This window comes from Euprymna scolopes, chromosome 1 (assembly GCF_053919585.1).
Source record: "Euprymna scolopes isolate OS-2025 chromosome 1, ASM5391958v1, whole genome shotgun sequence".
NCBI classification, from domain to species: Eukaryota; Metazoa; Mollusca; class Cephalopoda; order Sepiida; family Sepiolidae; genus Euprymna; species Euprymna scolopes.
In genome coordinates this window covers 148,018,931-148,038,007 of record NC_136482.1, presented here as the reverse complement: position 1 = coordinate 148,038,007, position 19,077 = coordinate 148,018,931, and the positions used below count along the sequence as shown (strand labels likewise).

Here is a 19,077-nt window from a genome sequence, read left to right as displayed (position 1 = left end):
TTCATTATCTTATAAAACTTCATGCGTAATTATAAAAAACACAACTACATCCAATTTTCACACCACCAGTTACTTTTCTTTTATATTTCTTTCTAGTAAATACACTATTTTCAAAAGAAAACATTACAAAGTCATCTCTGGTGGGATTCGAACCCACGGCCTCTGGATTAGAAGTCCAGCGCGCTATCCGCTGCGCTTCAGAGACTTACCCTTGCGGTTGTGAGGAACTATCTCAAATTTTTCTTTACATCATTTCATTATCTTATAAAAGTTCATGCGTAATTATAAAAAACACAACTACATCCAATTTTCACACCACCAGTTACTTTTCTTTTATATTTCTTTCTAGTAAATACACTATTTTCAAAAGAAAACATTACAAAGTCATCTCTGGGGGGATTCGAACCCACGGCCTCTGGATTAGAAGTCCAGTGCGCTATCCGCTGCGCTACAGAGACTTACTCTTGATATTGTGAGGAACTATCTCAAATTTTTCTTTAAATCATTTCATTATCTTATAAAACTTCATGCGTAATTATAAAAAACACAACTACATCCAATTTTCACACCACCAGTTACTTTTCTTTTATATTTCTTTCTAGTAAATACACTATTGTCAAAAGAAAACATTACAAAGTCATCTCTGGTGGGATTCGAACCCACGGCCTCTGGATTAGAAGTCCAGCGCGCTATCCGCTGCGCTACAGAGACTGACTCTTGATATTGTGAGGAACTATCTCAAATTTTTTTTTACATCATTTCATTATCTTATAAAACTTCATGCGTAATTATAAAAAACACAACTACATCCAATTTTCACACCACCAGTTACTTTTCTTTTATATTTCTTTCTAGTAAATACATTATTTTCAAAAGAAAACATTACAAAGTCATCTCTGGTGGGATTCGAACCCACGGCCTCTGGATTAGAAGTCCAGCGCGCTATCCGCTGCGCTACAGAGACTAACTCTTGATATTGTGAGGAACTATCTCAAATTTTTCTTTAAATCATTTCATTATCTTATAAAACTTCATGCGTAATTATAAAAAAACACAACTACATCCAATTTTCACACCACCAGTTACTTTTCTTTTATATTTCTTTCTAGTAAATACACTATTTTCAAAAGAAAACATTACAAAGTCATCTCTGGTGGGATTCGAACCCACGGCCTCTGGATTAGAAGTCCAGCGCGCTATCCGCTTCGCTACAGAGACTAACTCTTGATATTGTGAGGAACTATCTCAAATTTTTCTTTAAATCATTTCATTATCTTATAAAACTTCATGCGTAATTATAAAAAACACAACTACATCCAATTTTCACACCACCAGTTACTTTTCTTTTATATTTCTTTCTAGTAAATACACTATTTTCAAAAGAAAACATTACAAAGTCATCTCTGGTGGGATTCGAACCCACGGCCTCTGGATTAGAAGTCCAGCGCGCTATCCGACTAACTCTTGATATTGTGAGGAACTATCTCAACTTTTTCTTTAAATCATTTCATTATCTTATAAAACTTCATGCGTAATTATAAAAAACACAACTACATCAAATTTTCACACCACCAGTTACTTTTCTTTTATATTTCTTTCTAGTAAATACACTATTTTCAAAAGAAAACATTACAAAGTAATCTCTGGTGGGATTCGAACCCACGGCCTCTGGATTAGAAGTCCAGCGCGCTATCCGCTGCGCTACAGAGACTAACTCCTGATATTGTGAGGAACTATCTCAACTTTTTCTTTAAATCATTTCATTATCTTATAAAACTTCATGCGTAATTATAAAAAACACAACTACATCCAATTTTCACACCACCAGTTACTTTTCTTTTATATTTCTTTCTAGTAAATACACTATTTTCAAAAGAAAACATTACAAAGTCATCTCTGGTGGGATTCGAACCCAGGCCTCAGGATTAGAAGTCCAGCGCGCTATCCGCTGCGCTACAGAGACTTACTCTTGCGGTTGTGAGGAACTATCTCAAATTTTTCTTTACATCATTTCATTATCTTATAAAACTTCATGCGTAATTATAAAAAACACAACTACATCCAATTTTCACACCACCAGTTACTTTTCTTTTATATTTCTTTCTAGTAAATACACTATTTTCAAAAGAAAACATTATAAAGTCATCTCTGGTGGGATTCGAAGCCACGGCCTCTGGATTAGAAGTCCAGCGCGCTATCCGCTGCGCTACAGAGACTTACTCTTGCGGTTGTGAGGAACTATCTCAAATTTTTCTTTACATCATTTCATTATCTTATAAAACTTCATGCGTAATTATAAAAAACACAACTACATCCAATTTTCACACCACCAGTTACTTTTCTTTTATATTTCTTTCTAGTAAATACACTATTTTCAAAAGAAAACATTACAAATCATCTCTGGTGGGATTCGAACCCACGGCCTCTGGATTAGAAGTGCAGCGCGCTATCCGCTGCGCTACAGAGACTTACTCTCGTTGTTGCGAGAAACTATCTCAAATTTTTCTTTACATCATTTCATTATCTTATAAAACTTCATGCGTAATTATAAAAAACACAACTACATCCAATTTTCACACCACCAGTTACTTTTCTTTTATATTTCTTTCTAGTAAATACACTATTTTCAAAAGAAAACATTACAAAGTCATCTCTGGTGGGATTCGAACCCACGGCCTCTGGATTAGAAGTCCAGCGCGCTATCCGCTGCGCTACAGAGACTTACCCTTGCGGTTGTGAGGAACTATCTCAAATTTTTCTGTACATCATTTCATTATCTTATAAAACTTCATGCGTAATTATAAAAAACACAACTACATCCAATTTTCATACCACCAGTTATTTTCTTTTATATTTCTTTCTAGTATATACACTATTTTCAAAAGAAAACATTACAAAGTCATCTCTGGTGGGATTCGAAGCCACGGCCTCTGGATTAGAAGTCCAGCGCGCTATCCGCTGCGCTACAGAGACTTACTCTCGTTGTTGCGAGAAACTATCTCAAATTTTTCTTTACATCATTTCATTATCTTATAAAACTTCATGCGTAATTATAAAAAACACAACTACATCCAATTTTCACACCACCAGTTTCATTTTCTTTTATATTTCTTTCTAGTAAATACATTATTTTCAAAAGAAAACATTACAAAGTCATCTCTGGTGGGATTCGAACCCACGGCCTCTGGATTAGAAGTCCAGCGCGCTATCCGCTGCGCTACAGAGACTAACTCTTGATATTGTGAGGAACTATCTCAAATTTTTCTTTAAATCATTTCATTATCTTATAAAACTTCATGCGTAATTATAAAAAAACACAACTACATCCAATTTTCACACCACCAGTTACTTTTCTTTTATATTTCTTTCTAGTAAATACACTATTTTCAAAAGAAAACATTACAAAGTCATCTCTGGTGGGATTCGAACCCACGGCCTCTGGATTAGAAGTCCAGCGCGCTATCCGCTTCGCTACAGAGACTAACTCTTGATATTGTGAGGAACTATCTCAAATTTTTCTTTAAATCATTTCATTATCTTATAAAACTTCATGCGTAATTATAAAAAACACAACTACATCCAATTTTCACACCACCAGTTACTTTTCTTTTATATTTCTTTCTAGTAAATACACTATTTTCAAAAGAAAACATTACAAAGTCATCTCTGGTGGGTTCGAACCCACGGCCTCTGGATTAGAAGTCCAGCGCGCTATCCGCAGCGCTACAGAGACTAACTCTTGATATTGTGAGGAACTATCTCAAATTTTTCTTTAAATCATTTCATTGTCTTATAAAACTTCATGCGTAATTATAAAAAACACAACTACATCCAATTTTCACACCACCAGTTACTTTTCTTTTATATTTCTTTCTAGTAAATACACTATTTTCAAAAGAAAACATTACAAAGTCATCTCTGGTGGGATTCGAACCCACGGCCTCTGGATTAGAAGTCCAGCGCGCTATCCGACTAACTCTTGATATTGTGAGGAACTATCTCAACTTTTTCTTTAAATCATTTCATTATCTTATAAAACTTCATGCGTAATTATAAAAAACACAACTACATCAAATTTTCACACCACCAGTTACTTTTCTTTTATATTTCTTTCTAGTAAATACACTATTTTCAAAAGAAAACATTACAAAGTAATCTCTGGTGGGATTCGAACCCACGGCCTCTGGATTAGAAGTCCAGCGCGCTATCCGCTGCGCTACAGAGACTAACTCTTGATATTGTGAGGAACTATCTCAACTTTTTCTTTAAATCATTTCATTATCTTATAAAACTTCATGCGTAATTATAAAAAACACAACTACATCCAATTTTCACACCACCAGTTACTTTTCTTTTATATTTCTTTCTAGTAAATACACTATTTTCAAAAGAAAACATTACAAAGTCATCTCTGGTGGGATTCGAACCCAGGCCTCATGATTAGAAGCCAAGCGCGCTATCCGCTGCGCTACAGAGACTTACTCTTGCGGTTGTGAGGAACTATCTCAAATTTTTCTTTACATCATTTCATTATCTTATAAAACTTCATGCGTAATTATAAAAAACACAACTACATCCAATTTTCACACCACCAGTTACTTTTCTTTTATATTTCTTTCTAGTAAATACACTATTTTCAAAAGAAAACATTATAAAGTCATCTCTGGTGGGATTCGAAGCCACGGCCTCTGGATTAGAAGTCCAGCGCGCTATCCGCTGCGCTACAGAGACTTACTCTTGCGGTTGTGAGGAACTATCTCAAATTTTTCTTTACATCATTTCATTATCTTATAAAACTTCATGCGTAATTATAAAAAACACAACTACATCCAATTTTCACACCACCAGTTACTTTTCTTTTATATTTCTTTCTAGTAAATACACTATTTTCAACAGAAAACATTACAAATCATCTCTGGTGGGATTCGAACCCACGGCCTCTGGATTAGAAGTCCAGCGCGCTATCCGCTGCGCTACAGAGACTTACTCTCGTTGTTGCGAGAAACTATCTCAAATTTTTCTTTACATCATTTCATTATCTTATAAAACTTCATGCGTAATTATAAAAAACACAACTACATCCAATTTTCACACCACCAGTTACTTTTCTTTTATATTTCTTTCTAGTAAATACACTATTTTCAAAAGAAAACATTACAAAGTCATCTCTGGTGGGATTCGAACCCACGGCCTCTGGATTAGAAGTCCAGCGCGCTATCCGCTGCGCTACAGAGACTTACCCTTGCGGTTGTGAGGAACTATCTCAAATTTTTCTGTACATCATTTCATTATCTTATAAAACTTCATGCGTAATTATAAAAAACACAACTACATCCAATTTTCATACCACCAGTTATTTTCTTTTATATTTCTTTCTAGTATATACACTATTTTCAAAAGAAAACATTACAAAGTACTCTCTGGTGGGATTCGAAGCCACGGCCTCTGGATTAGAAGTCCAGCGCGCTATCCGCTGCGCTACAGAGACTTACTCTCGTTGTTGCGAGAAACTATCTCAAATTTTTCTTTACATCATTTCATTATCTTATAAAACTTCATGCGTAATTATAAAAAACACAACTACATCCAATTTTCACACCACCAGTTACTTTTCTTTTATATTTCTTTCTAGTAAATACACTATTTTCAAAAGAAAACATCACAAAGTCATCTCTGGTGGGATTCGAACCCACGGCCTCTGGATTAGAAGTCCAGCGCGCTATCCGCTGCGCTACAGAGACTTACTCTCGTTGTTGCGAGAAACTATCTCAAATTTTTCTTTACATCATTTCATTATCTTATAAAACTTCATGCGTAATTATAAAAAAACACAACTACATCCAATTTTAACACCACCAGTTACTTTTCTTTTATATTTCTTTCTAGTAAATACACTATTTTCAAAAGAAAACATTACAAAGTCATCTCTGGTGGGATTCGAAGCCACGGCCTCTGGATTAGAAGTCCAGCGCGCTATCCGCTGCGCTACAGAGACTTACTCTCGTTGTTGCTAGAAACTATCTCAAATTTTTCTTTACATCATTTCATTATCTTATAAAACTTCATGCGTAATTATAAAAAACACAACTACATCCAATTTTCACACCACCAGTTACTTTTCTTTTATATTTCTTTCTAGTAAATACACTATTTTAAAAAGAAAACATTACAAAGTCATCTCTGGTGGGATTCGAAGCCACGGCCTCTGGATTAGAAGTCCAGCGCGCTATCCGCTGCGCTACAGAGACTTACTCTTGCGGTTGTGAGGAACTATCTCAACTATTTCTTTACATCATTTCATTATCTTATAAAACTTCATGCGTAATTATAAAAAACACAACTACATCCAATTTTCACACCACCTGTTACTTTTCTTTTATATTTCTTTCTAGTAAATACACTATTTTCAAAAGAAAACATTACAAAGTCATCTCTGGTGGGATTCGAACCCACGGCCTCTGGATTAGAAGTCCAGCGCGCTATCCGCTGCGCTACAGAGACTTACTCTCGTTGTTGCTAGAAACTATCTCAAATTTTTCTTTACATCATTTAATTATCTTATAAAACTTCATGCGTAATTATAAAAAACACAACTACATCCAATTTTCATACCACCAGTTATTTTCTTTTATATTTCTTTCTAATAAATACACTATTTTCAAAAGAAAACATTACAAAGTCATCTCTGGTGGGATTCGAACCCACGGCCTCTGGATTAGAAGTCCAGCGCGCTATCCGCTGCGCTACAAAGACTAACTCTCGTTGTTGCGAGAAACTATCTCAAATTTTTCTTTACATCATTTCATTATCTTATAAAACTTCATGCGTAATTATAAAAAACACAACTACATCAAATTTTCACACCACCAGTTACTTTTCTTTTATATTTCTTTCTAGTAAATACACTATTTTCAAAAGAAAACATTACAAAGTCATCTCTGGTGGGATTCGAACCCACGGCCTCTGGATTAGAAGTCCAGCGCGCTATCCGCTGCGCTACAGAGACTTACTCTCGTTGTTGCGAGAAACTATCTCAAATTTTTCTTTACATCATTTCATTATCTTATAAAACTTCATGCGTAATTATAAAAAACACAACTACATCCAATTTTCACACCACCAGTTACTTTTCTTTTATATTTCTTTCTAGTAAATACACTATTTTCAAAAGAAAAGATTACAAAGTCATCTCTGGTGGGATTCGAAGCCACGGCCTCTGGATTAGAAGTCCAGCGCGCTATCCGCTGCGCTACAGAGACTTACTCTTGCGGTTGTGAGGAACTATCTAAAATTTTTCTTTACATCATTTCATTATCTTATAAAACTTCATGCGTAATTATAAAAAAACACAACTACATCCAATTTTCACACCACCAGTTACTTTTCTTTTATATTTCTTTCTAGTAAATACACTATTTTCAAAAGAAAACATTACAAAGTCATCTCTGGTGGGATTCGAACCCACGGCCTCTGGATTAGAAGTCCAGCGAGCTATCCGCTGCGCTACAGAGACTTACTCTCGTTGTTGCTAGAAACTATCTCAAATTTTTCTTTACATCATTTCATTATCTTATAAAACTTCATGCGTAATTATAAAAAACACAACTATATCCAATTTTCACACCACCAGTTACTTTTCTTTTATATTTCTTTCTAGTAAATACACTATTTTCAAAAGAAAACATTACAAAGTCATCTCTGGTGGGATTTGAAGCCACGGCCTCTGGATTAGAAGTCCAGCGCGCTATCCGCTGCGCTACAGAGACTTACTCTCGTTGTTGCGAGAAACTATCTCAAATTTTTCTTTACATCATTTCATTATCTTATAAAACTTCATGCGTAATTATAAAAAACACAACTACATCCAATTTTCACACCACCAGTTACTTTTCTTTTATATTTCTTTCTAGTAAATACACTATTTTCAAAAGAAAACATTACAAAGTCGTCTCTGGTGGGATTCGAACCCACGGCCTCTGGATTAGAAGTCCAGCGCGCTATCCGCTGCGCTACAGAGACTTACTCTCGTTGTTGCGAGAAACTATCTCAAATTTTTCTTTACATCATTTCATTATCTTATAAAACTTCATGCGTAATTATAAAAAACACAACTACATCCAATTTTCACACCACCAGTTACTTTTCTTTTATATTTCTTTCTAGTAAATACACTATTTTCAAAAGAAAACATTACAAAGTCATCTCTGGTGGGATTCGAACCCACGGCCTCTGGATTAGAAGTCCAGCGCGCTATCCGCTGCGCTACAGAGACTTACTCTCGTTGTTGCGAGAAACTATCTCAAATTTTTCTTTACATCATTTCATTATCTTATAAAACTTCATGCGTAATTATAAAAAACACAACTACATCCAATTTTCACACCACCAGTTACTTTTCTTTTATATTTCTTTCTAGTAAATACACTATTTTCAAAAGAAAACATTACAAAGTCATCTCTGGTGGGATTCGAACCCACGGCCTCTGGATTAGAAATCCAGCGCGCTATCCGCTGCGCTACAGAGACTTACTCTCGTTGTTGCGAGAAACTATCTCAAATTTTTCTTTACATCATTTCATTATCTTATAAAACTTCATGCGTAATTATAAAAAACACAACTACATCCAATTTTCACACCACCACTTACTTTTCTTTTATATTTCTTTCTAGTAAATACACTACTTTCAAAAGAAAACATTACAAAGTCATCTCTGGTGGGATTCGAAACCACGGCCTCTGGATTAGAAGTCCAGCGCGCTATCCGCTGCGCTACACAGACGTACTCTTGCGGTTGTGAGGAACTATCTCAAATTTTTCTTTACATCATTTCATTATCTTATAAAACTTCATGCGTAATTATAAAAAACACAACTACATCCAATTTTCACACCACCAGTTACTTTTCTTTTATATTTCTTTCTAGTAAATACACTATTTTCAAAAGAAAACATTACAAAGTCATCTTTGGTGGGATTCGAACCAACGGCCTCTGGATTAGAAGTCCAGCGCGCTATCCGCTGCGCTACAGAGACTTACTCTCGTTGTTGCTAGAAACTATCTCAAATTTTTCTTTACATCATTTCATTATCTTATAAAACTTCATGCGTAATTATAAAAAACACAACTATATCCAATTTTCACACCACCAGTTACTTTTCTTTTATATTTCTTTCTAGTAAATACACTATTTTCAAAAGAAAACATTACAAAGTCATCTCTGGTGGGATTCGAAGCCACGGCCTCTGGATTAGAAGTCCAGCGCGCTATCCGCTGCGCTACAGAGACTTACTCTCGTTGTTGCGAGAAACTATCTCAAATTTTTCTTTACATCATTTCATTATCTTATAAAACTTCATGCGTAATTATAAAAAACAAAACTACATCCAATTTTCACACCACCAGTTACTTTTCTTTTATATTTCTTTCTAGTAAATACACTATTTTAAAAAGAAAACATTACAAAGTCATCTCTGGTGGGATTCGAACCCACGGCCTCTGGATTAGAAGTCCAGCGCGCTATCCGCTGCGCTACAGAGACTTACTCTCGTTGTTGCGAGAAACTATCTCAAATTTTTCTTTACATCATTTCATTATCTTATAAAACTTCATGCGTAATTATAAAAAACACAACTACATCCAATTTTCACACCACCAGTTACTTTTCTTTTATATTTCTTTCTAGTAAATACACTATTTTCAAAAGAAAACATTACAAAGTCATCTCTGGTGGGATTCGAACCCACGGCCTCTGGATTAGAAGTCCAGCGCGCTATCCGCTGCGCTACAGAGACTTACTCTTGATATTGTGAGGAACTATCTCACATTTTTCTTTACATCATTTCATTATCTTATAAAACTTCATGCGTAATTATAAAAAACACAACTACATCCAATTTTCACACCACCAGTTACTTTTCTTTTATATTTCTTTCTAGTAAATACACTATTTTCAAAAGAAAAGATTACAAAGTCATCTCTGGTGGGATTCGAAGCCACGGCCTCTGGATTAGAAGTCCAGCGCGCTATCCGCTGCGCTACAGAGACTTACTCTTGCGGTTGTGAGAAACTATCTCAAATTTTTCTTTACATCATTTCATTATCTTATAAAACTTCATGCGTAATTATAAAAAACACAACTACATCCAATTTTCGCACCACCAGTTACTTTTCTTTTATATTTCTTTCTAGTAAATACACTATTTTCAAAAGAAAACATTACAAAGTCATCTCTGGTGGGATTCGAACCCACGGCCTCTGGATTAGAAGTCCAGCGCGCTATCCGCTGCGCTACAGAGACTTACTCTCGTTGTTGCTAGAAACTATCTCAAATTTTTCTTTACATCATTTCATTATCTTATAAAACTTCATGCGTAATTATAAAAAACACAACTATATCCAATTTTAACACCACCAGTTACTTTTCTTTTATATTTCTTTCTAGTAAATACACTATTTTCAAAAGAAAACATTACAAAGTCATCTCTGGTGGGATTTGAAGCCACGGCCTCTGGATTAGAAGTCCAGCGCGCTATCCGCTGCGCTACAGAGACTTACTCTCGTTGTTGCGAGAAACTATCTCAAATTTTTCTTTACATCATTTCATTATCTTATAAAACTTCATGCGTAATTATAAAAAACACAACTACATCCAATTTTCACACCACCAGTTACTTTTCTTTTATATTTCTTTCTAGTAAATACACTATTTTCAAAAGAAAACATTACAAAGTCGTCTCTGGTGGGATTCGAACCCACGGCCTCTGGATTAGAAGTCCAGCGCGCTATCCGCTGCGCTACAGAGACTTACTCTCGTTGTTGCGAGAAACTATCTCAAATTTTTCTTTACATCATTTCATTATCTTATAAAACTTCATGCGTAATTATAAAAAACACAACTACATCCAATTTTCACACCACCAGTTACTTTTCTTTTATATTTCTTTCTAGTAAATACACTATTTTCAAAAGAAAACATTACAAAGTCATCTCTGGTGGGATTCGAACCCACGGCCTCTGGATTAGAAGTCCAGCGCGCTATCCGCTGCGCTACAGAGACTTACTCTCGTTGTTGCGAGAAACTATCTCAAATTTTTCTTTACATCATTTCATTATCTTATAAAACTTCATGCGTAATTATAAAAAACACAACTACATCCAATTTTCACACCACCAGTTACTTTTCTTTTATATTTCTTTCTAGTAAATACACTATTTTCAAAAGAAAACATTACAAAGTCATCTCTGGTGGGATTCGAACCCACGGCCTCTGGATTAGAAGTCCAGCGCGCTATCCGCTGCGCTACAGAGACTTACTCTCGTTGTTGCGAGAAACTATCTCAAATTTTTCTTTACATCATTTCATTATCTTATAAAACTTCATGCGTAATTATAAAAAACACAACTACATCCAATTTTCACACCACCACTTACTTTTCTTTTATATTTCTTTCTAGTAAATACACTATTTTCAAAAGAAAACATTACAAAGTCATCTCTGGTGGGATTCGAAACCACGGCCTCTGGATTAGAAGTCCAGCGCGCTATCCGCTGCGCTACACAGACGTACTCTTGCGGTTGTGAGGAACTATCTCAAATTTTTCTTTACATCATTTCATTATCTTATAAAACTTCATGCGTAATTATAAAAAACACAACTACATCCAATTTTCACACCACCAGTTACTTTTCTTTTATATTTCTTTCTAGTAAATACACTATTTTCAAAAGAAAACATTACAAAGTCATCTTTGGTGGGATTCGAACCAACGGCCTCTGGATTAGAAGTCCAGCGCGCTATCCGCTGCGCTACAGAGACTTACTCTCGTTGTTGCTAGAAACTATCTCAAATTTTTCTTTACATCATTTCATTATCTTATAAAACTTCATGCGTAATTATAAAAAACACAACTATATCCAATTTTCACACCACCAGTTACTTTTCTTTTATATTTCTTTCTAGTAAATACACTATTTTCAAAAGAAAACATTACAAAGTCATCTCTGGTGGGATTCGAAGCCACGGCCTCTGGATTAGAAGTCCAGCGCGCTATCCGCTGCGCTACAGAGACTTACTCTCGTTGTTGCGAGAAACTATCTCAAATTTTTCTTTACATCATTTCATTATCTTATAAAACTTCATGCGTAATTATAAAAAACAAAACTACATCCAATTTTCACACCACCAGTTACTTTTCTTTTATATTTCTTTCTAGTAAATACACTATTTTAAAAAGAAAACATTACAAAGTCATCTCTGGTGGGATTCGAACCCACGGCCTCTGGATTAGAAGTCCAGCGCGCTATCCGCTGCGCTACAGAGACTTACTCTCGTTGTTGCGAGAAACTATCTCAAATTTTTCTTTACATCATTTCATTATCTTATAAAACTTCATGCGTAATTATAAAAAACACAACTACATCCAATTTTCACACCACCAGTTACTTTTCTTTTATATTTCTTTCTAGTAAATACACTATTTTCAAAAGAAAACATTACAAAGTCATCTCTGGTGGGATTCGAACCCACGGCCTCTGGATTAGAAGTCCAGCGCGCTATCCGCTGCGCTACAGAGACTTACTCTTGATATTGTGAGGAACTATCTCACATTTTTCTTTACATCATTTCATTATCTTATAAAACTTCATGCGTAATTATAAAAAACACAACTACATCCAATTTTCACACCACCAGTTACTTTTCTTTTATATTTCTTTCTAGTAAATACACTATTTTCAAAAGAAAAGATTACAAAGTCATCTCTGGTGGGATTCGAAGCCACGGCCTCTGGATTAGAAGTCCAGCGCGCTATCCGCTGCGCTACAGAGACTTACTCTTGCGGTTGTGAGAAACTATCTCAAATTTTTCTTTACATCATTTCATTATCTTATAAAACTTCATGCGTAATTATAAAAAACACAACTACATCCAATTTTCGCACCACCAGTTACTTTTCTTTTATATTTCTTTCTAGTAAATACACTATTTTCAAAAGAAAACATTACAAAGTCATCTCTGGTGGGATTCGAACCCACGGCCTCTGGATTAGAAGTCCAGCGCGCTATCCGCTGCGCTACAGAGACTTACTCTCGTTGTTGCGAGAAACTATCTCAAATTTTTCTTTACATCATTTCATTATCTTATAAAACTTCATGCGTAATTATAAAAAACACAACTACATCCAATTTTCACACCACCAGTTACTTTTCTTTTATATTTCTTTCTAGTAAATACACTATTTTCAAAAGAAAACATTACAAAGTCATCTCTGGTGGGATTCGAACCCACGGCCTCTGGATTAGAAGTCCAGCGCGCTATCCGCTGCGCTACAGAGACTTATTCTTTCGGTTGTGAGGAACTATCTAAAATTTTTCTTTACATCATTTCATTATCTTATAAAACTTCATGCGTAATTATAAAAAACACAACTACATCCAATTTTCACACCACCAGTTACTTTTCTTTTATATTTCTTTCTAGTAAATACACTATTTTCAAAAGAAAACATTACAAAGTCATCTCTGGTGGGATTCGAAGCCACGGCCTCTGGATTAGAAGTCCAGCGCGCTATCCGCTGCGCTACAGAGTCTTACCCTTGCGGTTGTGAGGAACTATCTCAAATTTTTCTTTACATCATTTCATTATCTTATAAAAGTCCATGCGTAATTATAAAAAACACAACTACATCCAATTTTCACACCACCAGTTACTTTTCTTTTATATTTCTTTCTAGTAAATACACTATTTTCAAAAGAAAACATTACAAAGTCATCTCTGGTGGGATTCGAACCCACGGCCTCTGGATTAGAAGTCCAGCGCGCTATCCGCTGCGCTACAGAGACTTACTCTTGATATTGTGAGGAACTATCTCACATTTTTCTTTACATCATTTCATTATCTTATAAAACTTCATGCGTAATTATAAAAAACACAACTACATCCAATTTTCACACCACCAGTTACTTTTCTTTTATATTTCTTTCTAGTAAATACACTATTTTCAAAAGAAAACATTACAAAGTCATCTCTGGTGGGATTCGAACACAGGGACTCTGGATTAGAAGTCCAGCACGCTATCCGCTGCGCTACAGAGACTTACTCTTGCGGTTGTGAGGAACTATCTCAAATTTTTCTTTACATCATTTCATTATCTTATAAAACTTCATGCGTAATTATAAAAAACACAACTACATCCAATTTTCACACCACCAGTTACTTTTCTTTTATATTTCGTTCTAATAAATACACTATTTAAAAAAAAAAAAATTACAAAGTCATCTCTGGTGGGATTCGAAGCCACGGCCTCTGGATTAGAAGTCCAGCGCGCTATCCGCTGCGCTACAGAGACTTACTCTTGCGGTTGTGAGGAACTATCTCACATTTTTCTTTAAATCATTTCATTATCTTATAAAACTTCATGCGTAATTATAAAAAACACAACTACATCCAATTTTCACACCACCAGTTACTTTTCTTTTATATTTCTTTCTAGTAAATACACTATTTTCAAAAAAAAAACATTACAAAGTCATTTCTGGTGGGATTCGAACACACGCCTCAGGATTAGAAGTCCAGCGCGCTATCCGCTGCGCTACAGAGACTTACCCTTGCGGTTGTGAGGAACTAACTCAAATGTTTCTTTACATCATTTCATTATCTTATAAAACTTCATGCGTAATTATAAAAAACACAACTACATCCAATTTTCACACCACCAGTTACTTTTTTTTTATATTTCTTTCTAGTAAATACACTATTTTCAAGAGAAAAAATTACAAAGTCATCTCTGGTGGGATTCGAACCCACGGCCTCTGGATTAGAAGTCCAGCGCGCTATCCGCTGCGCTTCAGAGACTTACCCTTGCGGTTGTGAGGAACTATCTCAAATCTTTCTTTACATCATTTCATTATCTTATAAAAGTTCATGCGTAATTATAAAAAACACAACTACATCCAATTTTCACACCACCAGTTACTTTTCTTTTATATTTCTTTCTAGTAAATACACTATTTTCAAAAGAAAACATTACAAAGTCATCTCTGGTGGGATTCGAACCCACGGCCTCTGGATTAGAAGTCCAGCGCGCTATCCGCTGCGCTACAGAGACTTACTCTTGATATTGTGAGGAACTATCTCACATTTTTCTTTACATCATTTCATTATCTTATAAAACTTCATGCGTAATTATAAAAAACACAACTACATCCAATTTTCACACCACCAGTTACTTTTCTTTTATATTTCTTTCTAGTAAATACACTATTTTCAAAAGAAAACATTACAAAGTCATCTCTGGTGGGATTCGAACACACGGCCTCTGGATTAGAAGTCCAGCGCGCTATCCGCTGCGCTACAGAGACTTACTCTTGCGGTTGTGAGGAACTATCTCAAATTTTTCTTTACATCATTTCATTATCTTATAAAACTTCATGCGTAATTATAAAAAACACAACTACATCCAATTTTCACACCACCAGTTACTTATCTTTTATATTTCGTTCTAATAAATACACTATTTAAAAAAAAAAAAATTACAAAGTCATCTCTGGTGGGATTCGAAGCCACGGCCTCTGGATTAGAAGTCCAGCGCGCTATCCGCTGCGCTACAGAGACTTACTCTTGCGGTTGTGAGGAACTATCTCACATTTTTCTTTAAATCATTTCATTATCTTATAAAACTTCATGCGTAATTATAAAAAACACAACTACATCCAATTTTCACACCACCAGTTACTTTTCTTTTATATTTCTTTCTAGTAAATACACTATTTTCAAAAAAAAAACATTACAAAGTCATTTCTGGTGGGATTCGAACACACGCCTCAGGATTAGAAGTCCAGCGCGCTATCCGCTGCGCTACAGAGACTTACCCTTGCGGTTGTGAGGAACTAACTCAAATGTTTCTTTACATCATTTCATTATCTTATAAAACTTCATGCGTAATTATAAAAAACACAACTACATCCAATTTTCACACCACCAGTTACTTTTCTTTTATATTTCTTTCTAGTAAATACACTATTTTCAAGAGAAAACATTACAAAGTCATCTCTGGTGGGATTCGAACCCACGGCCTCTGGATTAGAAGTCCAGCGCGCTATCCGCTGCGCTTCAGAGACTTACCCTTGCGGTTGTGAGGAACTATCTCAAATTTTTCTTTACATCATTTCATTATCTTATAAAAGTTCATGCGTAATTATAAAAAACACAACTACATCCAATTTTCACACCACCAGTTACTTTTCTTTTATATTTCTTTCTAGTAAATACACTATTTTCAAAAGAAAACATTACAAAGTCATCTCTGGGGGGATTCGAACCCACGGCCTCTGGATTAGAAGTCCAGCGCGCTATCCGCTGCGCTACAGAGACTTACTCTTGATATTGTGAGGAACTATCTCACATTTTTCTTTACATCATTTCATTATCTTATAAAACTTCATGCGTAATTATAAAAAACACAACTACATCCAATTTTCACACCACCAGTTACTTTTCTTTTATATTTCTTTCTAGTAAATACACTATTTTCAAAAGAAAACATTACAAAGTCATCTCTGGTGGGATTCGAACACACGGCCTCTGGATTAGAAGTCCAGCGCGCTATCCGCTGCGCTACAGAGACTTACTCTTGCGGTTGTGAGGAACTATCTCAAATTTTTCTTTACATCATTTCATTATCTTATAAAACTTCATGCGTAATTATAAAAAACACAACTACATCCAATTTTCACACCACCAGTTACTTTTCTTTTATATTTCTTTCTAGTAAATACACCATTTTCAAAAAAAAAACATTACAAAGTCATTTCTGGTGGGATTCGAACACACGCCTCAGGATTAGAAGTCCAGCGCGCTATCCGCTGCGCTACAGAGACTTACCCTTGCGGTTGTGAGGAACTAACTCAAATGTTTCTTTACATCATTTCATTATCTTATAAAACTTCATGCGTAATTATAAAAAACACAACTACATCCAATTTTCACACCACCAGTTACTTTTCTTTTATATTTCTTTCTAGTAAATACACTATTTTCAAAAGAAAACATTACAAAGTCATCTCTGGTGGGATTCGAACCCACGGCCTCTGGATTAGAAGTCCAGCGCGCTATCCGCTGCGCTACAGAGACTTACTCTTGATATTGTGAGGAACTATCTCACATTTTTCTTTACATCATTTCATTATCTTATAAAACTTCATGCGTAATTATAAAAAACACAACTACATCCAATTTTCACACCACCAGTTACTTTTCTTTTATATTTCTTTCTAGTAAATACACTATTTTCAAAAGAAAACATTACAAAGTCATCTCTGGTGGGATTCGAACACACGGCCTCTGGATTAGAAGTCCAGCGCGCTATCCGCTGCGCTACAGAGACTTACTCTTGCGGTTGTGAGGAACTATCTCAAATTTTTCTTTACATCATTTCATTATCTTATAAAACTTCATGCGTAATTATAAAAAACACAACTACATCCAATTTTCACACCACCAGTTACTTTTCTTTTATATTTCGTTCTAATAAATACACTATTTAAAAAAAAAAAAATTACAAAGTCATCTCTGGTGGGATTCGAAGCCACGGCCTCTGGATTAGAAGTCCAGCGCGCTATCCGCTGCGCTACAGAGACTTACTCTTGCGGTTGTGAGGAACTATCTCACATTTTTCTTTACATCATTTCATTATCTTATAAAACTTCATGCGTAATTATAAAAAACACAACTACATCCAATTTTCACACCACCAGTTACTTTTCTTTTATATTTCTTTCTAGTAAATACACTATTTTCAAAAAAAAAACATTACAAAGTCATTTCTGGTGGGATTCGAACACACGCCTCAGGATTAGAAGTCCAGCGCGCTATCCGCTGCGCTACAGAGACTTACCCTTGCGGTTGTGAGGAACTAACTCAAATGTTTCTTTACATCATTTCATTATCTTATAAAACTTCATGCGTAATTATAAAAAACACAACTACATCCAATTTTCACACCACCAGTTACTTTTCTTTTATATTTCTTTCTAGTAAATACACTATTTTCAAGAGAAAACATTACAAAGTCATCTCTGGTGGGATTCGAACCCACGGCCTCTGGATTAGAAGTCCAGCGCGCTATCCGCTGCGCTTCAGAGACTTACCCTTGCGGTTGTGAGGAACTATCTCAAATTTTTCTTTACATCATTTCATTATCTTATAAAAGTTCATGCGTAATTATAAAAAACACAACTACATCCAATTTTCACACCACCAGTTACTTTTCTTTTATATTTCTTTCTAGTAAATACACTATTTTCAAAAGAAAACATTACAAAGTAATCTCTGGGGGGATTCGAACCCACGGCCTCTGGATTAGAAGTCCAGCGCGCTATCCGCTGCGCTACAGAGACTTACTCTTGATATTGTGAGGAACTATCTCACATTTTTCTTTACATCATTTCATTATCTTATAAAACTTCATGCGTAATTATAAAAAACACAACTACATCCAATTTTCACACCACCAGTTACTTTTCTTTTATATTTCTTTCTAGTAAATACACTATTTTCAAAAGAAAACATTACAAAGTCATCTCTGGTGGGATTCGAACACACGGCCTCTGGATTAGAAGTCCAGCGCGCTATCCGCTGCGCTACAGAGACTTACTCTTGCGGTTGTGAGGAACTATCTCAAATTTTTCTTTACATCATTTCATTATCTTATAAAACTTCATGCGTAATTATAAAAAACACAACTACATCCAATTTTCACACCACCAGTTACTTTTCTTTTATATTTCGTTCTAATAAATACACTATTTAAAAAAAAAAAAATTACAAAGTCATCTCTGGTGGGATTCGAAGCCACGGCCTCTGGATTAGAAGTCCAGCGCGCTATCCGCTGCGCTACAGAGACTTACTCTTGCGGTTGTGAGGAACTATCTCACATTTTTCTTTAAATCATTTCATTATCTTATAAAACTTCATGCGTAATTATAAAAAACACAACTACATCCAATTTTCACACCACCAGTTACTTTTCTTTTATATTTCTTTCTAGTAAATACACTATTTTCAAAAAAAAAACATTACAAA

The 19,077-nt window shown here is 35.1% G+C and overlaps 73 non-coding genes across 73 annotated transcripts; all 73 read right to left on the bottom strand.

The window, feature by feature from the left end:
- Positions 1 to 132: 132 nt before the first annotated feature.
- On the bottom strand, positions 133 to 205 carry Trnar-ucu (transfer RNA arginine (anticodon UCU)). The gene has a single exon. It is a non-coding gene; the product is annotated as a tRNA-Arg (tRNA).
- A 180-nt stretch (positions 206 to 385) lies between these two features.
- Trnar-ucu (transfer RNA arginine (anticodon UCU)) lies at positions 386 to 458 on the bottom strand. The gene has a single exon. It is a non-coding gene; the product is annotated as a tRNA-Arg (tRNA).
- A 180-nt stretch (positions 459 to 638) lies between these two features.
- On the bottom strand, positions 639 to 711 carry Trnar-ucu (transfer RNA arginine (anticodon UCU)). Its single transcript has one exon. It is a non-coding gene; the product is annotated as a tRNA-Arg (tRNA).
- Positions 712 to 891: 180 nt separating this feature from the next.
- On the bottom strand, positions 892 to 964 carry Trnar-ucu (transfer RNA arginine (anticodon UCU)). The gene has a single exon. It is a non-coding gene; the product is annotated as a tRNA-Arg (tRNA).
- A 181-nt stretch (positions 965 to 1,145) lies between these two features.
- Trnar-ucu (transfer RNA arginine (anticodon UCU)) lies at positions 1,146 to 1,218 on the bottom strand. The gene has a single exon. It is a non-coding gene; the product is annotated as a tRNA-Arg (tRNA).
- Positions 1,219 to 1,638: 420 nt separating this feature from the next.
- Trnar-ucu (transfer RNA arginine (anticodon UCU)) lies at positions 1,639 to 1,711 on the bottom strand. The gene has a single exon. It is a non-coding gene; the product is annotated as a tRNA-Arg (tRNA).
- A 180-nt stretch (positions 1,712 to 1,891) lies between these two features.
- On the bottom strand, positions 1,892 to 1,963 carry Trnar-ucu (transfer RNA arginine (anticodon UCU)). The gene has a single exon. It is a non-coding gene; the product is annotated as a tRNA-Arg (tRNA).
- A 180-nt stretch (positions 1,964 to 2,143) lies between these two features.
- Trnar-ucu (transfer RNA arginine (anticodon UCU)) lies at positions 2,144 to 2,216 on the bottom strand. The gene has a single exon. It is a non-coding gene; the product is annotated as a tRNA-Arg (tRNA).
- A 179-nt stretch (positions 2,217 to 2,395) lies between these two features.
- Trnar-ucu (transfer RNA arginine (anticodon UCU)) lies at positions 2,396 to 2,468 on the bottom strand. The gene has a single exon. It is a non-coding gene; the product is annotated as a tRNA-Arg (tRNA).
- A 180-nt stretch (positions 2,469 to 2,648) lies between these two features.
- Trnar-ucu (transfer RNA arginine (anticodon UCU)) lies at positions 2,649 to 2,721 on the bottom strand. Its single transcript has one exon. It is a non-coding gene; the product is annotated as a tRNA-Arg (tRNA).
- Positions 2,722 to 2,900: 179 nt separating this feature from the next.
- Trnar-ucu (transfer RNA arginine (anticodon UCU)) lies at positions 2,901 to 2,973 on the bottom strand. Its single transcript has one exon. It is a non-coding gene; the product is annotated as a tRNA-Arg (tRNA).
- A 181-nt stretch (positions 2,974 to 3,154) lies between these two features.
- On the bottom strand, positions 3,155 to 3,227 carry Trnar-ucu (transfer RNA arginine (anticodon UCU)). Its single transcript has one exon. It is a non-coding gene; the product is annotated as a tRNA-Arg (tRNA).
- A 181-nt stretch (positions 3,228 to 3,408) lies between these two features.
- Trnar-ucu (transfer RNA arginine (anticodon UCU)) lies at positions 3,409 to 3,481 on the bottom strand. The gene has a single exon. It is a non-coding gene; the product is annotated as a tRNA-Arg (tRNA).
- A 180-nt stretch (positions 3,482 to 3,661) lies between these two features.
- On the bottom strand, positions 3,662 to 3,733 carry Trnar-ucu (transfer RNA arginine (anticodon UCU)). Its single transcript has one exon. It is a non-coding gene; the product is annotated as a tRNA-Arg (tRNA).
- A 420-nt stretch (positions 3,734 to 4,153) lies between these two features.
- On the bottom strand, positions 4,154 to 4,226 carry Trnar-ucu (transfer RNA arginine (anticodon UCU)). The gene has a single exon. It is a non-coding gene; the product is annotated as a tRNA-Arg (tRNA).
- A 180-nt stretch (positions 4,227 to 4,406) lies between these two features.
- Trnar-ucu (transfer RNA arginine (anticodon UCU)) lies at positions 4,407 to 4,478 on the bottom strand. The gene has a single exon. It is a non-coding gene; the product is annotated as a tRNA-Arg (tRNA).
- A 180-nt stretch (positions 4,479 to 4,658) lies between these two features.
- Positions 4,659 to 4,731, bottom strand: Trnar-ucu (transfer RNA arginine (anticodon UCU)). Its single transcript has one exon. It is a non-coding gene; the product is annotated as a tRNA-Arg (tRNA).
- A 179-nt stretch (positions 4,732 to 4,910) lies between these two features.
- Positions 4,911 to 4,983, bottom strand: Trnar-ucu (transfer RNA arginine (anticodon UCU)). Its single transcript has one exon. It is a non-coding gene; the product is annotated as a tRNA-Arg (tRNA).
- Positions 4,984 to 5,163: 180 nt separating this feature from the next.
- Trnar-ucu (transfer RNA arginine (anticodon UCU)) lies at positions 5,164 to 5,236 on the bottom strand. Its single transcript has one exon. It is a non-coding gene; the product is annotated as a tRNA-Arg (tRNA).
- Positions 5,237 to 5,412: 176 nt separating this feature from the next.
- Positions 5,413 to 5,488, bottom strand: Trnar-ucu (transfer RNA arginine (anticodon UCU)). The gene has a single exon. It is a non-coding gene; the product is annotated as a tRNA-Arg (tRNA).
- Positions 5,489 to 5,668: 180 nt separating this feature from the next.
- Positions 5,669 to 5,741, bottom strand: Trnar-ucu (transfer RNA arginine (anticodon UCU)). Its single transcript has one exon. It is a non-coding gene; the product is annotated as a tRNA-Arg (tRNA).
- Positions 5,742 to 5,922: 181 nt separating this feature from the next.
- On the bottom strand, positions 5,923 to 5,995 carry Trnar-ucu (transfer RNA arginine (anticodon UCU)). Its single transcript has one exon. It is a non-coding gene; the product is annotated as a tRNA-Arg (tRNA).
- A 180-nt stretch (positions 5,996 to 6,175) lies between these two features.
- On the bottom strand, positions 6,176 to 6,248 carry Trnar-ucu (transfer RNA arginine (anticodon UCU)). Its single transcript has one exon. It is a non-coding gene; the product is annotated as a tRNA-Arg (tRNA).
- A 180-nt stretch (positions 6,249 to 6,428) lies between these two features.
- Positions 6,429 to 6,501, bottom strand: Trnar-ucu (transfer RNA arginine (anticodon UCU)). Its single transcript has one exon. It is a non-coding gene; the product is annotated as a tRNA-Arg (tRNA).
- Positions 6,502 to 6,680: 179 nt separating this feature from the next.
- On the bottom strand, positions 6,681 to 6,753 carry Trnar-ucu (transfer RNA arginine (anticodon UCU)). The gene has a single exon. It is a non-coding gene; the product is annotated as a tRNA-Arg (tRNA).
- A 180-nt stretch (positions 6,754 to 6,933) lies between these two features.
- Trnar-ucu (transfer RNA arginine (anticodon UCU)) lies at positions 6,934 to 7,006 on the bottom strand. Its single transcript has one exon. It is a non-coding gene; the product is annotated as a tRNA-Arg (tRNA).
- A 180-nt stretch (positions 7,007 to 7,186) lies between these two features.
- Positions 7,187 to 7,259, bottom strand: Trnar-ucu (transfer RNA arginine (anticodon UCU)). The gene has a single exon. It is a non-coding gene; the product is annotated as a tRNA-Arg (tRNA).
- A 181-nt stretch (positions 7,260 to 7,440) lies between these two features.
- Trnar-ucu (transfer RNA arginine (anticodon UCU)) lies at positions 7,441 to 7,513 on the bottom strand. The gene has a single exon. It is a non-coding gene; the product is annotated as a tRNA-Arg (tRNA).
- A 180-nt stretch (positions 7,514 to 7,693) lies between these two features.
- Positions 7,694 to 7,766, bottom strand: Trnar-ucu (transfer RNA arginine (anticodon UCU)). The gene has a single exon. It is a non-coding gene; the product is annotated as a tRNA-Arg (tRNA).
- Positions 7,767 to 7,946: 180 nt separating this feature from the next.
- Trnar-ucu (transfer RNA arginine (anticodon UCU)) lies at positions 7,947 to 8,019 on the bottom strand. The gene has a single exon. It is a non-coding gene; the product is annotated as a tRNA-Arg (tRNA).
- A 180-nt stretch (positions 8,020 to 8,199) lies between these two features.
- Positions 8,200 to 8,272, bottom strand: Trnar-ucu (transfer RNA arginine (anticodon UCU)). The gene has a single exon. It is a non-coding gene; the product is annotated as a tRNA-Arg (tRNA).
- Positions 8,273 to 8,452: 180 nt separating this feature from the next.
- Positions 8,453 to 8,525, bottom strand: Trnar-ucu (transfer RNA arginine (anticodon UCU)). The gene has a single exon. It is a non-coding gene; the product is annotated as a tRNA-Arg (tRNA).
- A 180-nt stretch (positions 8,526 to 8,705) lies between these two features.
- Positions 8,706 to 8,778, bottom strand: Trnar-ucu (transfer RNA arginine (anticodon UCU)). The gene has a single exon. It is a non-coding gene; the product is annotated as a tRNA-Arg (tRNA).
- Positions 8,779 to 8,958: 180 nt separating this feature from the next.
- Positions 8,959 to 9,031, bottom strand: Trnar-ucu (transfer RNA arginine (anticodon UCU)). The gene has a single exon. It is a non-coding gene; the product is annotated as a tRNA-Arg (tRNA).
- A 180-nt stretch (positions 9,032 to 9,211) lies between these two features.
- Trnar-ucu (transfer RNA arginine (anticodon UCU)) lies at positions 9,212 to 9,284 on the bottom strand. The gene has a single exon. It is a non-coding gene; the product is annotated as a tRNA-Arg (tRNA).
- Positions 9,285 to 9,464: 180 nt separating this feature from the next.
- On the bottom strand, positions 9,465 to 9,537 carry Trnar-ucu (transfer RNA arginine (anticodon UCU)). The gene has a single exon. It is a non-coding gene; the product is annotated as a tRNA-Arg (tRNA).
- A 180-nt stretch (positions 9,538 to 9,717) lies between these two features.
- Positions 9,718 to 9,790, bottom strand: Trnar-ucu (transfer RNA arginine (anticodon UCU)). The gene has a single exon. It is a non-coding gene; the product is annotated as a tRNA-Arg (tRNA).
- Positions 9,791 to 9,970: 180 nt separating this feature from the next.
- On the bottom strand, positions 9,971 to 10,043 carry Trnar-ucu (transfer RNA arginine (anticodon UCU)). The gene has a single exon. It is a non-coding gene; the product is annotated as a tRNA-Arg (tRNA).
- Positions 10,044 to 10,223: 180 nt separating this feature from the next.
- Trnar-ucu (transfer RNA arginine (anticodon UCU)) lies at positions 10,224 to 10,296 on the bottom strand. The gene has a single exon. It is a non-coding gene; the product is annotated as a tRNA-Arg (tRNA).
- A 180-nt stretch (positions 10,297 to 10,476) lies between these two features.
- On the bottom strand, positions 10,477 to 10,549 carry Trnar-ucu (transfer RNA arginine (anticodon UCU)). Its single transcript has one exon. It is a non-coding gene; the product is annotated as a tRNA-Arg (tRNA).
- A 180-nt stretch (positions 10,550 to 10,729) lies between these two features.
- Positions 10,730 to 10,802, bottom strand: Trnar-ucu (transfer RNA arginine (anticodon UCU)). The gene has a single exon. It is a non-coding gene; the product is annotated as a tRNA-Arg (tRNA).
- Positions 10,803 to 10,982: 180 nt separating this feature from the next.
- Positions 10,983 to 11,055, bottom strand: Trnar-ucu (transfer RNA arginine (anticodon UCU)). Its single transcript has one exon. It is a non-coding gene; the product is annotated as a tRNA-Arg (tRNA).
- A 180-nt stretch (positions 11,056 to 11,235) lies between these two features.
- On the bottom strand, positions 11,236 to 11,308 carry Trnar-ucu (transfer RNA arginine (anticodon UCU)). Its single transcript has one exon. It is a non-coding gene; the product is annotated as a tRNA-Arg (tRNA).
- A 180-nt stretch (positions 11,309 to 11,488) lies between these two features.
- On the bottom strand, positions 11,489 to 11,561 carry Trnar-ucu (transfer RNA arginine (anticodon UCU)). The gene has a single exon. It is a non-coding gene; the product is annotated as a tRNA-Arg (tRNA).
- Positions 11,562 to 11,741: 180 nt separating this feature from the next.
- Positions 11,742 to 11,814, bottom strand: Trnar-ucu (transfer RNA arginine (anticodon UCU)). Its single transcript has one exon. It is a non-coding gene; the product is annotated as a tRNA-Arg (tRNA).
- Positions 11,815 to 11,994: 180 nt separating this feature from the next.
- Trnar-ucu (transfer RNA arginine (anticodon UCU)) lies at positions 11,995 to 12,067 on the bottom strand. Its single transcript has one exon. It is a non-coding gene; the product is annotated as a tRNA-Arg (tRNA).
- Positions 12,068 to 12,247: 180 nt separating this feature from the next.
- Trnar-ucu (transfer RNA arginine (anticodon UCU)) lies at positions 12,248 to 12,320 on the bottom strand. Its single transcript has one exon. It is a non-coding gene; the product is annotated as a tRNA-Arg (tRNA).
- A 180-nt stretch (positions 12,321 to 12,500) lies between these two features.
- Positions 12,501 to 12,573, bottom strand: Trnar-ucu (transfer RNA arginine (anticodon UCU)). Its single transcript has one exon. It is a non-coding gene; the product is annotated as a tRNA-Arg (tRNA).
- Positions 12,574 to 12,753: 180 nt separating this feature from the next.
- On the bottom strand, positions 12,754 to 12,826 carry Trnar-ucu (transfer RNA arginine (anticodon UCU)). The gene has a single exon. It is a non-coding gene; the product is annotated as a tRNA-Arg (tRNA).
- A 180-nt stretch (positions 12,827 to 13,006) lies between these two features.
- Positions 13,007 to 13,079, bottom strand: Trnar-ucu (transfer RNA arginine (anticodon UCU)). Its single transcript has one exon. It is a non-coding gene; the product is annotated as a tRNA-Arg (tRNA).
- Positions 13,080 to 13,259: 180 nt separating this feature from the next.
- Positions 13,260 to 13,332, bottom strand: Trnar-ucu (transfer RNA arginine (anticodon UCU)). Its single transcript has one exon. It is a non-coding gene; the product is annotated as a tRNA-Arg (tRNA).
- Positions 13,333 to 13,509: 177 nt separating this feature from the next.
- On the bottom strand, positions 13,510 to 13,585 carry Trnar-ucu (transfer RNA arginine (anticodon UCU)). Its single transcript has one exon. It is a non-coding gene; the product is annotated as a tRNA-Arg (tRNA).
- A 180-nt stretch (positions 13,586 to 13,765) lies between these two features.
- Trnar-ucu (transfer RNA arginine (anticodon UCU)) lies at positions 13,766 to 13,838 on the bottom strand. The gene has a single exon. It is a non-coding gene; the product is annotated as a tRNA-Arg (tRNA).
- A 180-nt stretch (positions 13,839 to 14,018) lies between these two features.
- Positions 14,019 to 14,091, bottom strand: Trnar-ucu (transfer RNA arginine (anticodon UCU)). The gene has a single exon. It is a non-coding gene; the product is annotated as a tRNA-Arg (tRNA).
- A 180-nt stretch (positions 14,092 to 14,271) lies between these two features.
- Trnar-ucu (transfer RNA arginine (anticodon UCU)) lies at positions 14,272 to 14,344 on the bottom strand. The gene has a single exon. It is a non-coding gene; the product is annotated as a tRNA-Arg (tRNA).
- Positions 14,345 to 14,525: 181 nt separating this feature from the next.
- Positions 14,526 to 14,597, bottom strand: Trnar-ucu (transfer RNA arginine (anticodon UCU)). The gene has a single exon. It is a non-coding gene; the product is annotated as a tRNA-Arg (tRNA).
- Positions 14,598 to 14,777: 180 nt separating this feature from the next.
- Positions 14,778 to 14,850, bottom strand: Trnar-ucu (transfer RNA arginine (anticodon UCU)). The gene has a single exon. It is a non-coding gene; the product is annotated as a tRNA-Arg (tRNA).
- Positions 14,851 to 15,030: 180 nt separating this feature from the next.
- Positions 15,031 to 15,103, bottom strand: Trnar-ucu (transfer RNA arginine (anticodon UCU)). The gene has a single exon. It is a non-coding gene; the product is annotated as a tRNA-Arg (tRNA).
- Positions 15,104 to 15,283: 180 nt separating this feature from the next.
- Trnar-ucu (transfer RNA arginine (anticodon UCU)) lies at positions 15,284 to 15,356 on the bottom strand. The gene has a single exon. It is a non-coding gene; the product is annotated as a tRNA-Arg (tRNA).
- A 180-nt stretch (positions 15,357 to 15,536) lies between these two features.
- Trnar-ucu (transfer RNA arginine (anticodon UCU)) lies at positions 15,537 to 15,609 on the bottom strand. Its single transcript has one exon. It is a non-coding gene; the product is annotated as a tRNA-Arg (tRNA).
- A 181-nt stretch (positions 15,610 to 15,790) lies between these two features.
- Trnar-ucu (transfer RNA arginine (anticodon UCU)) lies at positions 15,791 to 15,862 on the bottom strand. Its single transcript has one exon. It is a non-coding gene; the product is annotated as a tRNA-Arg (tRNA).
- Positions 15,863 to 16,042: 180 nt separating this feature from the next.
- On the bottom strand, positions 16,043 to 16,115 carry Trnar-ucu (transfer RNA arginine (anticodon UCU)). The gene has a single exon. It is a non-coding gene; the product is annotated as a tRNA-Arg (tRNA).
- Positions 16,116 to 16,295: 180 nt separating this feature from the next.
- On the bottom strand, positions 16,296 to 16,368 carry Trnar-ucu (transfer RNA arginine (anticodon UCU)). Its single transcript has one exon. It is a non-coding gene; the product is annotated as a tRNA-Arg (tRNA).
- A 180-nt stretch (positions 16,369 to 16,548) lies between these two features.
- Positions 16,549 to 16,621, bottom strand: Trnar-ucu (transfer RNA arginine (anticodon UCU)). The gene has a single exon. It is a non-coding gene; the product is annotated as a tRNA-Arg (tRNA).
- Positions 16,622 to 16,802: 181 nt separating this feature from the next.
- Positions 16,803 to 16,874, bottom strand: Trnar-ucu (transfer RNA arginine (anticodon UCU)). The gene has a single exon. It is a non-coding gene; the product is annotated as a tRNA-Arg (tRNA).
- Positions 16,875 to 17,054: 180 nt separating this feature from the next.
- Positions 17,055 to 17,127, bottom strand: Trnar-ucu (transfer RNA arginine (anticodon UCU)). Its single transcript has one exon. It is a non-coding gene; the product is annotated as a tRNA-Arg (tRNA).
- A 180-nt stretch (positions 17,128 to 17,307) lies between these two features.
- Positions 17,308 to 17,380, bottom strand: Trnar-ucu (transfer RNA arginine (anticodon UCU)). The gene has a single exon. It is a non-coding gene; the product is annotated as a tRNA-Arg (tRNA).
- Positions 17,381 to 17,560: 180 nt separating this feature from the next.
- On the bottom strand, positions 17,561 to 17,633 carry Trnar-ucu (transfer RNA arginine (anticodon UCU)). Its single transcript has one exon. It is a non-coding gene; the product is annotated as a tRNA-Arg (tRNA).
- Positions 17,634 to 17,814: 181 nt separating this feature from the next.
- On the bottom strand, positions 17,815 to 17,886 carry Trnar-ucu (transfer RNA arginine (anticodon UCU)). The gene has a single exon. It is a non-coding gene; the product is annotated as a tRNA-Arg (tRNA).
- Positions 17,887 to 18,066: 180 nt separating this feature from the next.
- Trnar-ucu (transfer RNA arginine (anticodon UCU)) lies at positions 18,067 to 18,139 on the bottom strand. Its single transcript has one exon. It is a non-coding gene; the product is annotated as a tRNA-Arg (tRNA).
- A 180-nt stretch (positions 18,140 to 18,319) lies between these two features.
- Trnar-ucu (transfer RNA arginine (anticodon UCU)) lies at positions 18,320 to 18,392 on the bottom strand. Its single transcript has one exon. It is a non-coding gene; the product is annotated as a tRNA-Arg (tRNA).
- Positions 18,393 to 18,572: 180 nt separating this feature from the next.
- On the bottom strand, positions 18,573 to 18,645 carry Trnar-ucu (transfer RNA arginine (anticodon UCU)). Its single transcript has one exon. It is a non-coding gene; the product is annotated as a tRNA-Arg (tRNA).
- Positions 18,646 to 18,825: 180 nt separating this feature from the next.
- Positions 18,826 to 18,898, bottom strand: Trnar-ucu (transfer RNA arginine (anticodon UCU)). The gene has a single exon. It is a non-coding gene; the product is annotated as a tRNA-Arg (tRNA).
- Positions 18,899 to 19,077: the final 179 nt, after the last annotated feature.